The 15,540-nt window shown below is 45.9% G+C and overlaps 10 non-coding genes across 10 annotated transcripts; all 10 read left to right on the forward strand.

The window, feature by feature from the left end:
• Positions 1-1,718: 1,718 nt before the first annotated feature.
• On the forward strand, positions 1,719-1,791 carry trnav-aac (transfer RNA valine (anticodon AAC)). The gene has a single exon. It is a non-coding gene; the product is annotated as a tRNA-Val (tRNA).
• A 1,910-nt stretch (positions 1,792-3,701) lies between these two features.
• Positions 3,702-3,774, forward strand: trnav-uac (transfer RNA valine (anticodon UAC)). Its single transcript has one exon. It is a non-coding gene; the product is annotated as a tRNA-Val (tRNA).
• Positions 3,775-5,226: 1,452 nt separating this feature from the next.
• On the forward strand, positions 5,227-5,299 carry trnar-acg (transfer RNA arginine (anticodon ACG)). The gene has a single exon. It is a non-coding gene; the product is annotated as a tRNA-Arg (tRNA).
• A 907-nt stretch (positions 5,300-6,206) lies between these two features.
• trnav-uac (transfer RNA valine (anticodon UAC)) lies at positions 6,207-6,279 on the forward strand. The gene has a single exon. It is a non-coding gene; the product is annotated as a tRNA-Val (tRNA).
• Positions 6,280-8,189: 1,910 nt separating this feature from the next.
• Positions 8,190-8,262, forward strand: trnav-uac (transfer RNA valine (anticodon UAC)). The gene has a single exon. It is a non-coding gene; the product is annotated as a tRNA-Val (tRNA).
• Positions 8,263-9,716: 1,454 nt separating this feature from the next.
• trnar-acg (transfer RNA arginine (anticodon ACG)) lies at positions 9,717-9,789 on the forward strand. The gene has a single exon. It is a non-coding gene; the product is annotated as a tRNA-Arg (tRNA).
• A 907-nt stretch (positions 9,790-10,696) lies between these two features.
• Positions 10,697-10,769, forward strand: trnav-uac (transfer RNA valine (anticodon UAC)). Its single transcript has one exon. It is a non-coding gene; the product is annotated as a tRNA-Val (tRNA).
• Positions 10,770-12,679: 1,910 nt separating this feature from the next.
• On the forward strand, positions 12,680-12,752 carry trnav-uac (transfer RNA valine (anticodon UAC)). Its single transcript has one exon. It is a non-coding gene; the product is annotated as a tRNA-Val (tRNA).
• Positions 12,753-14,206: 1,454 nt separating this feature from the next.
• On the forward strand, positions 14,207-14,279 carry trnar-acg (transfer RNA arginine (anticodon ACG)). The gene has a single exon. It is a non-coding gene; the product is annotated as a tRNA-Arg (tRNA).
• A 907-nt stretch (positions 14,280-15,186) lies between these two features.
• trnav-uac (transfer RNA valine (anticodon UAC)) lies at positions 15,187-15,259 on the forward strand. The gene has a single exon. It is a non-coding gene; the product is annotated as a tRNA-Val (tRNA).
• Positions 15,260-15,540: the final 281 nt, after the last annotated feature.

Below are 15,540 nucleotides of genomic sequence, written 5' to 3' on the forward strand. Positions count from 1 at the left end.
AAACAAAAACAGAACATACTGGACAATCTCAGCAGGACTGACAGCCTCTGTGGAGCGAGATGGCAGCGGTCGGTCCGGGTCTGGGTGACTCTTTGTCAAAGCTGGAGAACTGGAAATGGGGTCAGATTCAGACTAATGTGGATGGGGCGGGGTTGGCGTGCCCTATTGGGCCTCGATAGAGTGGTCAGCAATAGGTGGAAAATGACGAAAATGTCTCGGACAGAAAGAAAAAGGGAATGTAAATGAGGCTAATCAAGGTGCTGATAGTGGCGCCTCAAGAGATCAGAATGTGTTAATCGCAACAAGTAAGCAGTGTGTCAGCGAACAATTGGCGACAGGGATCAGATTGCTCAAGTAGGATGGTATGGGCTGGGGGAGGGGGGCAATGCTGAGGGTAAAACATATCAATGCAAGGAATTAAAATATGATGATGGATACAGATGGTGGAGGGGGAAGAAGCAGATGGTGGAGGGGGAAGAGAGGTTACACAGTCTGATGTTGTTGAACTGAATAAAATGAAACATACAGAGAGCTGCCTGAATCTACTGGAATAAGTCAATAGAAGTAAGTGAATATCCACACATAGACAAGCTTTTAGAAAATGTCTTCATTGTCTCGGGAACGTATTGGTTCCCTGCTGTGTGAGCTCAGCTTCTCAAAGGAAACCCAATGTGAATGAATCCCGCCGAATGCGCCACAGAGGCTCAACAAGGAATAGCAAAATGCATGCATCCGGCTGGGCCAGTGGCGCAAGGGATAACGCGTCTGCCTACGAATCCGGAGATTCCACGTTCAACTCCTGGCTGGCTCGGAATTCGAACTTTTGGCGTGCGCTTTAACTCACTGGGTGGGACAGCTGATTCTTGATGCAGAGCAAAGTGAGCAGAACGTCTTCAATTCTCGTATCGAAAGTTGATCCGACATCTGCGGAAGATACTGGAACAACTCAGCGAGTCAGGCGGGATTTGTCGACAGGACAACACAGCTCGTCTTTCACCATCACTTTTCATTAAAACCGGGACGGGTTAGAAATGTCGGACGTTTTAACCAAGCCAAATCCCGGTGGGAGCAAACAGAATAACAGGAAAGCGCTCTGACAGGGTGCAAGTCAGGAGAGATTAAATGAGAAAAGTCCTAGGGTTCCCTGGCCACAGAGTGAGGTGAGCATCGAATGAGAGAATAATTACACCACAGTATGAGGCCATTCCAGCCGCTGTGTCTGTGCCAGCTCTCAGCAACTACCGCCCGGATACAAAGACGAAGTGGAAACAAGATTCAAACCCAAATCTGCGATGGTAGTACACACAGAATGGGGGCAGCATTTACAGTCTGAGACGGTTGCACACACTATGAGTGTGAAAGCTGTATTGAGCCCAGTGGAAAGATGCGCTGCTGTTCCTCGAGTGTTTGTTGAGCTTCTTTGGAACATTTCAGGAGGCCGAGGTCCGGAAGGTCAGCGTTAAGATGCAGCTCTCCAGTCAGTTCAATTCTCCACTTTGGCTCTGTAGATTAGATGGGTCACGTCCCTGTGAAGTTAACGCAGATCATGTTAAGTTCGATCTAATTTCTACATCTCGTGGTTTTATATGTTGAAACATCTGTTTTTGAAAGAAACAGCAGTCGACTTGTAATAAGTGGCCTAGCCTCTCAGCCTCACCATGCGAATCTGCAGCAACACAGTGAGGTTGCACAATGTACACGTCCGTTGATTGCCAGCTGTTTCTGTAGTGTAGTGGTTATCACATTCGCCTAACACGCGAAAGGTCCCCGGTTCGAAACCGGGCAGAAACATCTCGTATTTCCAGTTTAGTCTGTTGCTGACTATTGCCGCAATCTCGTAACTGGTCTTCATCAACGAGAAATAGCAAAATGCATGCACCCGTCTGGTTGTGGTTATTTTCGAAAGCCCTGCCTTCTCAATTTAACTTCCACTTCAAGCAAAACATAACTTATCTTCAGGTCTGTAAAGTTCGATTCCTGATTGTTTTATAAGTTGAGACATCGGTTTTAAAGAAACGGCTGTCTTCTTGTAATAAGTGACATGGCCTCTCAGACGAACCATGAGAAGCTGCAGCAACACAGTGAGGTTGAACATTGCACAAGTCCATTGATTACTGCACCGCCAGCGGTTTCTGTAGTGTAGTGGTTAGCACATTCCCCTAACATGCGAAAGGTCCCCGGGGCCATACCGGGTAGAAACATCAAGTGCTTCTCATGTTGTGTGAGGAATGTTTGCACAAAGTACTTTTGTTCCCCCATCTCGTATGTTCGAGGATTATGAGGTTTAGTCTCTCATGAGCCACTGAAATAAATTCCACATTAAGTAACAAGCACTGAATTTTCGACAGGCAATGAGAAGAAAAGGACCTTCCTATTTAGGATATTCGGAGCTAGTTCATCCACAACAGAATTTCATGCATTTACAAATGCAGATAAACATACTTATTCACCATCTCAAACATGTCTAAATGAACGACAAATGCAACTTACTGCGGATGCTTCATTCTGAAACAAAAACAGAACATACTGGACAATCTCAGCAGGACTGACAGCCTCTGTGGAGCGAGATGGCAGCGGTCGTTCCGGGCCTGGGTGACTCTTTGTCAAAGCTGGAGAACTGGAAATGGGGTCAGATTCAGACTAATGTGGATGGGGCGGGGTTGGCGTGCCCTATTGGGCCTCGATAGAGTGGTCAGCAATAGGTGGAAAATGACGAAAATGTCTCGGACAGAAAGAAAAAGGGAATGTAAATGAGGCTAATCAAGGCTAAGAAAGTTGCTGATAGTGGCGCCTCAAGAGATCAGAATGTGTTAATAGCAGAACAAAGAAAACAGTGTGTCAGCGAACAATTGGCGACAGGGTTGCTCAAGTAGGATGGTATGGGCTGGGGGGAGGGGCGCAATGCTGAGGGTAAAACATACCAATGGAAGGAATGAAAATAACTTGATGGAAATAAACAGATGGTGGAGGGAGAAGAGAGATTACACAGTCTGATGTTGTTGAACTGAATAAAATGAAATATACAGAGGGCTGCCTGAATCAACTGGAATTAGTCAATAGAGGTAAGTGAATGTCATACCCCTAGACCAACGAGCCCCGGGAAAGTAACAGAAGCACGCTGTTATTGCCATCGAAAGTCGATCTAACATCTGCGGAAAATACTGGAACAACTCAGCGAGTCAGGCGGAATTTGTCGACAGGACAACAAAGCTTGTCTTTCACCATCACCTTTCATTAAAACCGGGACGGGTTAGAAATGTCGGACGTTTTAACCAAGTCAAATCCTGGTGGGAGCAAACAGAACAACAGGAAAGCGCTCTGACAGGGTGCAAGTCAGGAGAGATTAAATGAGAAAAGGCCTAGGGTTCCCTGGCCACAGAGTGAGGTGAGCATCGAATGAGAGAATAATTACACCACAGTATGAGGCCATTCCAGCCGCTGTGTCTGTGCCAGCTCTCAACAACTACCGCCCGGATACAAAGAAGAAGTGGAAACAAGATTCAAACCCAAATCTGCGATGGAAGGACACACAGAATGGGGGCAGCATTTACAGTGTGAGACTGTTGCACACACTATGAGTGTGAAAGCTGTAAGAAACAGCAGTCGTCTTGTAATAAGTGGCCTAGCCTCTCAGCCTCACCATGCGAATCTGCAGCAACACAGTGAGGTTTCACATTGTACACGTCCGCTGATTGCCAGCTGTTTCTGTAGTGTAGTGGTTATCACATTCGCCTTACACGCGAAAGGTCCCCGGTTCGAAACCGGGCAGAAACATCTCGTATTTCCAGTTTAGTCTGTTGCTGACTATTGCCGCAATCTCGAAACTGGTCTTCATCAACGAGGAATAGCAAAATGCATGCACCCGTCTGGTTGTGGTTATTTACGAAAGCCCTGCATTCTCAATTTAACTTCCACTTCAAGCAAAACATAACTTATCTTCGTCTGTAAAGTTCGATTCCTGATTGTTTTATAAGTTGAGACATCGGTTTTAAAGAAACGGCTGTCTTCTTGTAATAAGTGACATGGCCTCTCAGATGAACCATGAGAATCTGCAGCAACACAGTGAGGTTGAACATTGCACAAGTCCATTGATTACTGCACCGCCAGCGGTTTCTGTAGTGTAGTGGTTAGCACATTCCCCTAACATGCGAAAGGTCCCCGGGGCCATACCGGGTAGAAACATCAAGTGCTTCTCATGTTGTGTGAGGAATGTTTGCACAAAGTACTTGTGTTCCCCATCTCGTATGTTCGAGGATTATGAGGATTAGTCTCTCATGAGCCACTGAAATAAATTCCACATTAAGTAACAAGCACTGAATTTTCGACAGGCAATGAGAAGAAAAGGACCTTCCTATTTTGGATATTCGGAGCTAGTTCATCCACAACAGAATTTCATGCATTTACAAATGCAGATAAACATACTTATTCACCATCTCAAACATGTCTAAATGAACGACAAATGCAACTTACTGCGGATGCTTCATTCTGAAACAAAAACAGAACATACTGGACAATCTCAGCAGGACTGACAGCCTCTGTGGAGCGAGATGGCAGCGGTCGTTCCGGGCCTGGGTGACTCTTTGTCAAAGCTGGAGAACTGGAAATGGGGTCAGTTTCAGACTAATGTGGATGGGGCGGGGTTGGCGTGCCCTATTGGGCCTCGATAGAGTGGTCAGCAATAGGTGGAAAATGACGAAAATGTCTCGGACAGAAAGAAAAAGGGAATGTAAATGAGGCTAATCAAGGTGCTGATAGTGGCGCCTCAAGAGATCAGAATGTGTTAATCGCAGAAAGTAAGCAGTGTGTCAGCGAACAATTGGCGACAGGGATCAGATTGCTCAAGTAGGATGGTATGGGCTGGGGGAGGGGGGCAATGCTGAGGGTAAAACATATCAATGCAAGGAATTAAAATAAGATGATGGATACAGATGGTGGAGGGGGAAGAAGCAGATGGTGGAGGGGGAAGAGAGGTTACACAGTCTGATGTTGTTGAACTGAATAAAATGAAACATACAGAGAGCTGCCTGAATCTACTGGAATAAGTCAATAGAAGTAAGTGAATATCCACACATAGACAAGCTTTTAGAAAATGTCTTGATTGTCTCGGGAACGTATTGGTTCCCTGCTGTGTGAGCTCAGCTTCTCAAAGGAAACCCAATGTGAATGAATCCCGCCGAATGCGCCACAGAGGCTCAACAAGGAATAGCAAAATGCATTCACCCGGCTGGGCCAGTGGCGCAATGGATAACGCGTCTGACTACGAATCAGGAGATTCCAGGTTCGACTCCTGGCTGGCTCGAAATTCGAACTTTTGGCGTGCGCTTTAACTCACTGGGTGGGACAGCTGATTCTTGATGCAGAGCAAAGTGAGCAGAACGTCTTCAATTCTCGTATCGAAAGTTGATCCGACATCTGCGGAAGATACTGGAACAACTCAGCGAGTCAGGCGGGATTTGTCGACAGGACAACACAGCTCGTCTTTCACCATCACTTTTCATTAAATCCGGGACGGGTTAGAAATGTCGGACGTTTTAACCAAGTCAAATCCCGGTGGGAGCAAACAGAATAACAGGAAAGCGCTCTGACAGGGTGCAAGTCATGAGAGATTAAATGAGAAAAGGCCTAGGGTTCCCTGGCCACAGAGTGAGGTGAGCATCGAATGAGAGAATAATTACACCACAGTATGAGGCCATTCCAGCCGCTGTGTCTGTGCCAGCTCTCAGCAACTACCGCCCGGATACAAAGACGAAGTGGAAACAAGATTCAAACCCAAATCTGCGATGGTAGTACACACAGAATGGGGGCAGCATTTACAGTGTGAGACGGTTGCACACACTATGAGTGTGAAAGCTGTATTGAGCCCAGTGGAAAGATGCGCTGCTGTTCCTCGAGTGTTTGTTGAGCTTCTTTGGAACATTTCAGGAGGCCGAGGTCCGGAAGGTCAGCGTTAAGATGCAGCTCTCCAGTCAGTTCAATTCTCCACTTTGGCTCTGTAGATTAGATGGGTCACGTCCCTGTGAAGTTAACGCAGATCATGTTAAGTTCGATCTAATTTCTACATCTCGTGGTTTTATATGTTGAAACATCTGTTTTTGAAAGAAACAGCAGTCGACTTGTAATAAGTGGCCTAGCCTCTCAGCCTCACCATGCGAATCTGCAGCAACACAGTGAGGTTGCACATTGTACACGTCCGTTGATTGCCAGCTGTTTCTGTAGTGTAGTGGTTATCACATTCGACTTACACGCGAAAAGTCCCCGGTTCGAAACCGGGCAGAAACATCTCGAACTTCCAGTTTAGTCTGTTGCTGACTATTGCCGCAATCTCGTAACTGGTCTTCATCAACGAGGAATAGCAAAATGCATGCACCCGTCTGGTTGTGGTTATTTACGAAAGCCCTGCATTCTCAATTTAACTTCCACTTCAAGCAAAACATAACTTATCTTCAGGTCTGTAAAGTTCGATTCCTGATTGTTTTATAAGTTGAGACATCGGTTTTAAAGAAACGGCTGTCTTCTTGTAATAAGTGACATGGCCTCTCAGACGAACCATGAGAAGCTGCAGCAACACAGTGAGGTTGAACATTGCACAAGTCCAATGATTACTGCACCGCCAGCGGTTTCTGTAGTGTAGTGGTTAGCACATTCCCCTAACATGCGAAAGGTCCCCGGGGCCATACCAGGTAGAAACATCAAGTGCTTCTCATGTTGTGTGAGGAATGTTTGCACAAAGTACTTTTGTTCCCCCATCTCGTATGTTCGAGGATTATGAGGTTTAGACTCTCATGAGCCACTAAAATAAATTCCACATTAAGTCACAAGCACTGAATTTTCGACAGGCAATGAGAAGAAAAGGACCTTCTTATTTTGGATATGCGGAGCTAGTTCATCCACAACAGAATTTCATGCATTTACTAATGCAGATACACCTACTTATTCACCATCTCAAACATGTCTAAATGAACGACAAATGCAACTTACTGCGGATGCTTCATTCTGAAACAAAAACAGAACATACTGGACAATCTCAGCAGGACTGACGGCCTCTGTGGAGCGAGATGGCAGCGGTCGTTCCGGGCCTGGGTGACTCTTTGTCAAAGCTGGAGAACTGGAAATGGGGTCAGATTCAGACAAATGTGGATGGGGCGGGGTTGGCGTGCCCTATTGGGCCTCGATAGAGTGGTCAGCAATAGGTGGAAAATGACGAAAATGTCTCGGACAGAAAGAAAAAGGGAATGTAAATGAGGCTAATCAAGGCTAAGAAAGTTGCTGATAGTGGCGCCTCAAGAGATCAGAATGTGTTAATAGCAGAACAAAGAAAACAGTGTGTCAGCGAACAATTGGCGACAGGGTTGCTCAAGTAGGATGGTATGGGCTGGGGGGAGGGGCGCAATGCTGAGGGTAAAACATACCAATGGAAGGAATGAAAATAACTTGATGGAAATAAACAGATGGTGGAGGGAGAAGAGAGATTACACAGTCTGATGTTGTTGAACTGAATAAAATGAAATATACAGAGGGCTGCCTGAATCAACTGGAATTAGTCAATAGAGGTAAGTGAATGTCATACCCCTAGACCAACGAGCCCCGGGAAAGTAACAGAAGCACGCTGTTATTGCCATCGAAAGTCGATCTAACATCTGCGGAAAATACTGGAACAACTCAGCGAGTCAGGCGGAATTTGTCGACAGGACAACAAAGCTTGTCTTTCACCATCACCTTTCATTAAAACCGGGACGGGTTAGAAATGTCGGACGTTTTAACCAAGTCAAATCCTGGTGGGAGCAAACAGAACAACAGGAAAGCGCTCTGACAGGGTGCAAGTCAGGAGAGATTAAATGAGAAAAGGCCTAGGGTTCCCTGGCCACAGAGTGAGGTGAGCATCGAATGAGAGAATAATTACACCACAGTATGAGGCCATTCCAGCCGCTGTGTCTGTGCCAGCTCTCAACAACTACCGCCCGGATACAAAGAAGAAGTGGAAACAAGATTCAAACCCAAATCTGCGATGGAAGGACACACAGAATGGGGGCAGCATTTACAGTGTGAGACTGTTGCACACACTATGAGTGTGAAAGCTGTAAGAAACAGCAGTCGTCTTGTAATAAGTGGCCTAGCCTCTCAGCCTCACCATGCGAATCTGCAGCAACACAGTGAGGTTTCACATTGTACACGTCCACTGATTGCCAGCTGTTTCTGTAGTGCAGTGGTTATCACATTCGCCTTACACGCGAAAGGTCCCCGGTTCGAAACCGGGCAGAAACATCTCGTAATTCCAGTTTAGTCTGTTGCTGACTATTGCCGCAATCTCGTAACTGGTCTTCATCAACGAGGAATAGCAAAATGCATGCACCCGTCTGGTTGTGGTTATTTACGAAAGCCCTGCATTCTCAATTTAACTTCCACTTCAAGCAAAACATAACTTATCTTCAGGTCAGTAAAGTTCGATTCCTGATTGTTTTATAAGTTGAGACATCGGTTTTAAAGAAACGGCTGTCTTCTTGTAATAAGTGACATGGCCTCTCAGACGAACCATGAGAATCTGCAGCAACTCAGTGAGGTTGAACATTGCACAAGTCCATTGATTACTGCACCGCCAGCGGTTTCTGTAGTGTAGTGGTTAGCACATTCCCCTAACATGCGAAAGGTCCCCGGGGCCATACCGGGTAGAAACATCAAGTGCTTCTCATGTTGTGTGAGGAATGTTTGCACAAAGTACTTGTGTTCCCCATCTCGTATGTTCGAGGATTATGCGGATTAGACTCTCATGAGCCACTAAAATAAATTCCACATTAAGTCACAAGCACTGAATTTTCGACAGGCAATGAGAAGAAAAGGACCTTCTTATTTTGGATATTCGGAGCTAGTTCATCCACAACAGAATTTCATGCATTTACAAATGCAGATAAACATACTTATTCCCCATCTCAAACATGTCTAAATGAACGACAAATGCAACTTACTGCGGATGCTTCATTCTGAAACAAAAACAGAACATACTGGACAATCTCAGCAGGACTGACAGCCTCTGTGGAGCGAGATGGCAGCGGTCGGTCCGGGCCTGGGTGACTCTTTGTCAAAGCTGGAGAACTGGAAATGGGGTCAGATTCAGACTAATGTGGATGGGGCGGGGTTGGCGTGCCCTATTGGGCCTCGATAGAGTGGTCAGCAATAGGTGGAAAATGACGAAAATGTTTCGGACAGAAAGAAAAAGGGAATGTAAATGAGGCTAATCAAGGTGCTGATAGTGGCGCCTCAAGAGATCAGAATGTGTTAATCGCAGAAAGTAAGCAGTGTGTCAGCGAACAATTGGCGACAGGGATCAGATTGCTCAAGTAGGATGGTATGGGCTGGGGGAGGGGGGCAATGCTGAGGGTAAAACATATCAATGCAAGGAATTAAAATAAGATGATGGATACAGATGGTGGAGGGGGAAGAAGCAGATGGTGGAGGGGGAAGAGAGGTTACACAGTCTGATGTTGTTGAACTGAATAAAATGAAACATACAGAGAGCTGCCTGAATCTACTGGAATAAGTCAATAGAAGTAAGTGAATATCCACACATAGACAAGTTTTTAGAAAATGTCTTGATTGTCTCGGGAACGTATTGGTTCCCTGCTGTGTGAGCTCAGCTTCTCAAAGGAAACCCAATGTGAATGAATCCCGCCGAATGCGCCACAGAGGCTCAACAAGGAATAGCAAAATGCATGCACCCGGCTGGGCCAGTGGCGCAATGGATAACGCGTTTGACTACGAATCAGGAGATTCTAGGTTCGACTCCTGGCTGGCTCGGCATTCGAACTTTTGGCGTGCGCTTTAACTCACTGGGTGGGACAGCTGATTCTTGATGCAGAGCAAAGTGAGCAGAACGTCTTCAATTCTCGTATCGAAAGTTGATCCGACATCTGCGGAAGATACTGGAACAACTCAGCGAGTCAGGCGGGATTTGTCGACAGGACAACACAGCTCGTATTTCACCATCACTTTTCATTAAAACCGGGACGGGTTAGAAATGTCGGACGTTTTAACCAAGCCAAATCCCGGTGGGAGCAAACAGAAAAACAGGAAAGCGCTCTGACAGGGTGCAAGTCAGGAGAGATTAAATGAGAAAAGTCCTAGGGTTCCCTGGCCACAGAGTGAGGTGAGCATCGAATGAGAGAATAATTACACCACAGTATGAGGCCATTCCAGCCGCTGTGTCTGTGCCAGCTCTCAGCAACTACCGCCCGGATACAAAGACGAAGTGGAAACAAGATTCAAACCCAAATCTGCGATGGTAGTACACACAGAATGGGGGCAGCATTTACAGTGTGAGACGGTTGCACACACTATGAGTGTGAAAGCTGTATTGAGCCCAGTGGAAAGATGCGCTGCTGTTCCTCGAGTGTTTGTTGAGCTTCTTTGGAACATTTCAGGAGGCCGAGGTCCGGAAGGTCAGCGTTAAGATGCAGCTCTCCAGTCAGTTCAATTCTCCACTTTGGCTCTGTAGATTAGATGGGTCACGTCCCTGTGAAGTTAACGCAGATCATGTTAAGTTCGATCTAATTTCTACATCTCGTGGTTTTATATGTTGAAACATCTGTTTTTGAAAGAAACAGCAGTCGACTTGTAATAAGTGGCCTAGCCTCTCAGCCTCACCATGCGAATCTGCAGCAACACAGTGAGGTTGCACATTGTACACGTCCGTTGATTGCCAGCTGTTTCTGTAGTGTAGTGGTTATCACATTCGACTTACACGCGAAAAGTCCCCGGTTCGAAACCGGGCAGAAACATCTCGAACTTCCAGTTTAGTCTGTTGCTGACTATTGCCGCAATCTCGTAACTGGTCTTCATCAACGAGGAATAGCAAAATGCATGCACCCGTCTGGTTGTGGTTATTTACGAAAGCCCTGCATTCTCAATTTAACTTCCACTTCAAGCAAAACATAACTTATCTTCAGGTCTGTAAAGTTCGATTCCTGATTGTTTTATAAGTTGAGACATCGGTTTTAAAGAAACGGCTGTCTTCTTGTAATAAGTGACATGGCCTCTCAGACGAACCATGAGAAGCTGCAGCAACACAGTGAGGTTGAACATTGCACAAGTCCAATGATTACTGCACCGCCAGCGGTTTCTGTAGTGTAGTGGTTAGCACATTCCCCTAACATGCGAAAGGTCCCCGGGGCCATACCAGGTAGAAACATCAAGTGCTTCTCATGTTGTGTGAGGAATGTTTGCACAAAGTACTTTTGTTCCCCCATCTCGTATGTTCGAGGATTATGAGGTTTAGACTCTCATGAGCCACTAAAATAAATTCCACATTAAGTCACAAGCACTGAATTTTCGACAGGCAATGAGAAGAAAAGGACCTTCTTATTTTGGATATGCGGAGCTAGTTCATCCACAACAGAATTTCATGCATTTACTAATGCAGATACACCTACTTATTCACCATCTCAAACATGTCTAAATGAACGACAAATGCAACTTACTGCGGATGCTTCATTCTGAAACAAAAACAGAACATACTGGACAATCTCAGCAGGACTGACGGCCTCTGTGGAGCGAGATGGCAGCGGTCGTTCCGGGCCTGGGTGACTCTTTGTCAAAGCTGGAGAACTGGAAATGGGGTCAGATTCAGACAAATGTGGATGGGGCGGGGTTGGCGTGCCCTATTGGGCCTCGATAGAGTGGTCAGCAATAGGTGGAAAATGACGAAAATGTCTCGGACAGAAAGAAAAAGGGAATGTAAATGAGGCTAATCAAGGCTAAGAAAGTTGCTGATAGTGGCGCCTCAAGAGATCAGAATGTGTTAATAGCAGAACAAAGAAAACAGTGTGTCAGCGAACAATTGGCGACAGGGTTGCTCAAGTAGGATGGTATGGGCTGGGGGGAGGGGCGCAATGCTGAGGGTAAAACATACCAATAGAAGGAATGAAAATAACTTGATGGAAATAAACAGATGGTGGAGGGAGAAGAGAGATTACACAGTCTGATGTTGTTGAACTGAATAAAATGAAATATACAGAGGGCTGCCTGAATCAACTGGAATTAGTCAATAGAGGTAAGTGAATGTCATACCCCTAGACCAACGAGCCCCGGGAAAGTAACAGAAGCACGCTGTTATTGCCATCGAAAGTCGATCTAACATCTGCGGAAAATACTGGAACAACTCAGCGAGTCAGGCGGAATTTGTCGACAGGACAACAAAGCTTGTCTTTCACCATCACCTTTCATTAAAACCGGGACGGGTTAGAAATGTCGGACGTTTTAACCAAGTCAAATCCTGGTGGGAGCAAACAGAACAACAGGAAAGCGCTCTGACAGGGTGCAAGTCAGGAGAGATTAAATGAGAAAAGGCCTAGGGTTCCCTGGCCACAGAGTGAGGTGAGCATCGAATGAGAGAATAATTACACCACAGTATGAGGCGATTCCAGCCGCTGTGTCTGTGCCAGCTCTCAACAACTACCGCCCGGATACAAAGAAGAAGTGGAAACATGATTCAAACCCAAATCTGCGATGGAAGGACACACAGAATGGGGGCAGCATTTACAGTGTGAGACTGTTGCACACACTATGAGTGTGAAAGCTGTAAGAAACAGCAGTCGTCTTGTAATAAGTGGCCTAGCCTCTCAGCCTCACCATGCGAATCTGCAGCAACACAGTGAGGTTTCACATTGTACACGTCCACTGATTGCCAGCTGTTTCTGTAGTGCAGTGGTTATCACATTCGCCTTACACGCGAAAGGTCCCCGGTTCGAAACCGGGCAGAAACATCTCGTAATTCCAGTTTAGTCTGTTGCTGACTATTGCCGCAATCTCGTAACTGGTCTTCATCAACGAGGAATAGCAAAATGCATGCACCCGTCTGGTTGTGGTTATTTACGAAAGCCCTGCATTCTCAATTTAACTTCCACTTCAAGCAAAACATAACTTATCTTCAGGTCTGTAAAGTTCGATTCCTGATTGTTTTATAAGTTGAGACATCGGTTTTAAAGAAACGGCTGTCTTCTTGTAATAAGTGACATGGCCTCTCAGACGAACCATGAGAATCTGCAGCAACTCAGTGAGGTTGAACATTGCACAAGTCCATTGATTACTGCACCGCCAGCGGTTTCTGTAGTGTAGTGGTTAGCACATTCCCCTAACATGCGAAAGGTCCCCGGGGCCATACCGGGTAGAAACATCAAGTGCTTCTCATGTTGTGTGAGGAATGTTTGCACAAAGTACTTGTGTTCCCCATCTCGTATGTTCGAGGATTATGCGGATTAGACTCTCATGAGCCACTAAAATAAATTCCACATTAAGTCACAAGCACTGAATTTTCGACAGGCAATGAGAAGAAAAGGACCTTCTTATTTTGGATATTCGGAGCTAGTTCATCCACAACAGAATTTCATGCATTTACAAATGCAGATAAACATACTTATTCCCCATCTCAAACATGTCTAAATGAACGACAAATGCAACTTACTGCGGATGCTTCATTCTGAAACAAAAACAGAACATACTGGACAATCTCAGCAGGACTGACAGCCTCTGTGGAGCGAGATGGCAGCGGTCGGTCCGGGCCTGGGTGACTCTTTGTCAAAGCTGGAGAACTGGAAATGGGGTCAGATTCAGACTAATGTGGATGGGGCGGGGTTGGCGTGCCCTATTGGGCCTCGATAGAGTGGTCAGCAATAGGTGGAAAATGACGAAAATGTCTCGGACAGAAAGAAAAAGGGAATGTAAATGAGGCTAATCAAGGTGCTGATAGTGGCGCCTCAAGAGATCAGAATGTGTTAATCGCAGAAAGTAAGCAGTGTGTCAGCGAACAATTGGCGACAGGGATCAGATTGCTCAAGTAGGATGGTATGGGCTGGGGGAGGGGGGCAATGCTGAGGGTAAAACATATCAATGCAAGGAATTAAAATAAGATGATGGATACAGATGGTGGAGGGGGAAGAAGCAGATGGTGGAGGGGGAAGAGAGGTTACACAGTCTGATGTTGTTGAACTGAATAAAATGAAACATACAGAGAGCTGCCTGAATCTACTGGAATAAGTCAATAGAAGTAAGTGAATATCCACACATAGACAAGCTTTTAGAAAATGTCTTGATTGTCTCGGGAACGTATTGGTTCCCTGCTGTGTGAGCTCAGCTTCTCAAAGGAAACCCAATGTGAATGAATCCCGCCGAATGCGCCACAGAGGCTCAACAAGGAATAGCAAAATGCATGCACCCGGCTGGGCCAGTGGCGCAATGGATAACGCGTTTGACTACGAATCAGGAGATTCTAGGTTCGACTCCTGGCTGGCTCGGCATTCGAACTTTTGGCGTGCGCTTTAACTCACTGGGTGGGACAGCTGATTCTTGATGCAGAGCAAAGTGAGCAGAACGTCTTCAATTCTCGTATCGAAAGTTGATCCGACATCTGCGGAAGATACTGGAACAACTCAGCGAGTCAGGCGGCATTTGTCGACAGGACAACAAAGCACGTCTTTCACCATCACCTTTCATTAAAACCGGGGCGGGTTAGAAATGTCGGACGTTTTAACCAAGTCAAATCCTGGTGGGAGCAAACAGAACAACAGGAAAGCGCTCTGACAGGGTGCAAGCCAGGAGAGATTAAATGAGAAAAGGCCAAGGGTTCCCTGGCCACAGAGTGAGGTGAGAATCGAATGAGAGAATAATTACACCACAGTATGAGGCCATTCCAGCCGCTGTGTCTGTGCCAGCTCTCAGCAACTACCGCCCGGATACAAAGACGAAGTGGAAACAAGATTCAAACCCAAATCTGCGATGGTAGTACACACAGAATGGGGGCAGCATTTACAGTGTGAGACGGTTGCACACACTATGAGTGTGAAAGCTGTATTGAACCCAGTGGAAAGATGCGCTGCTGTTCCTCGAGTGTTTGTTGAGCTTCTTTGGAACATTTCAGGAGGCCGAGGTCCGGAAGGTCAGCGTTAAGATGCAGCTCTCCAGTCAGTTCAATTCTCCACTTTGGCTCTGTAGATTAGATGGGTCACGTCCCTGTGAAGTTAACGCAGATCATGTTAAGTTCGATCTAATTTCTACATCTCGTGGTTTTATATGTTGAAACATCTGTTTTTGAAAGAAACAGCAGTCGACTTGTAATAAGTGGCCTAGCCTCTCAGCCTCACCATGCGAATCTGCAGCAACACAGTGAGGTTGCACATTGTACACGTCCGTTGATTGCCAGCTGTTTCTGTAGTGTAGTGGTTATCACATTCGCCTTACACGCGAAAAGTCCCCGGTTCGAAACCGGGCAGAAACATCTCGAACTTCCAGTTTAGACTGTTGCTGACTATTGCCGCAATCTCGTAACTGGTCTTCATCAACGAGGAATAGCAAAATGCATGCACCCGTCTGGTTGTGGTTATTTACGAAAGCCCTGCATTCTCAATTTAACTTCCACTTCAAGCAAAACATAACTTATCTTCAGGTCTGTAAAGTTCGATTCCTGATTGTTTTATAAGTTGAGACATCGGTTTTAAAGAAACGGCTGTCTTCTTGTAATAAGTGACATGGCCTCTCAGACGAACCATGAGAAGCTGC

This window comes from Scyliorhinus torazame, chromosome 5 (genome assembly GCF_047496885.1).
Source record: "Scyliorhinus torazame isolate Kashiwa2021f chromosome 5, sScyTor2.1, whole genome shotgun sequence".
NCBI classification, from domain to species: Eukaryota; Metazoa; Chordata; class Chondrichthyes; order Carcharhiniformes; family Scyliorhinidae; genus Scyliorhinus; species Scyliorhinus torazame.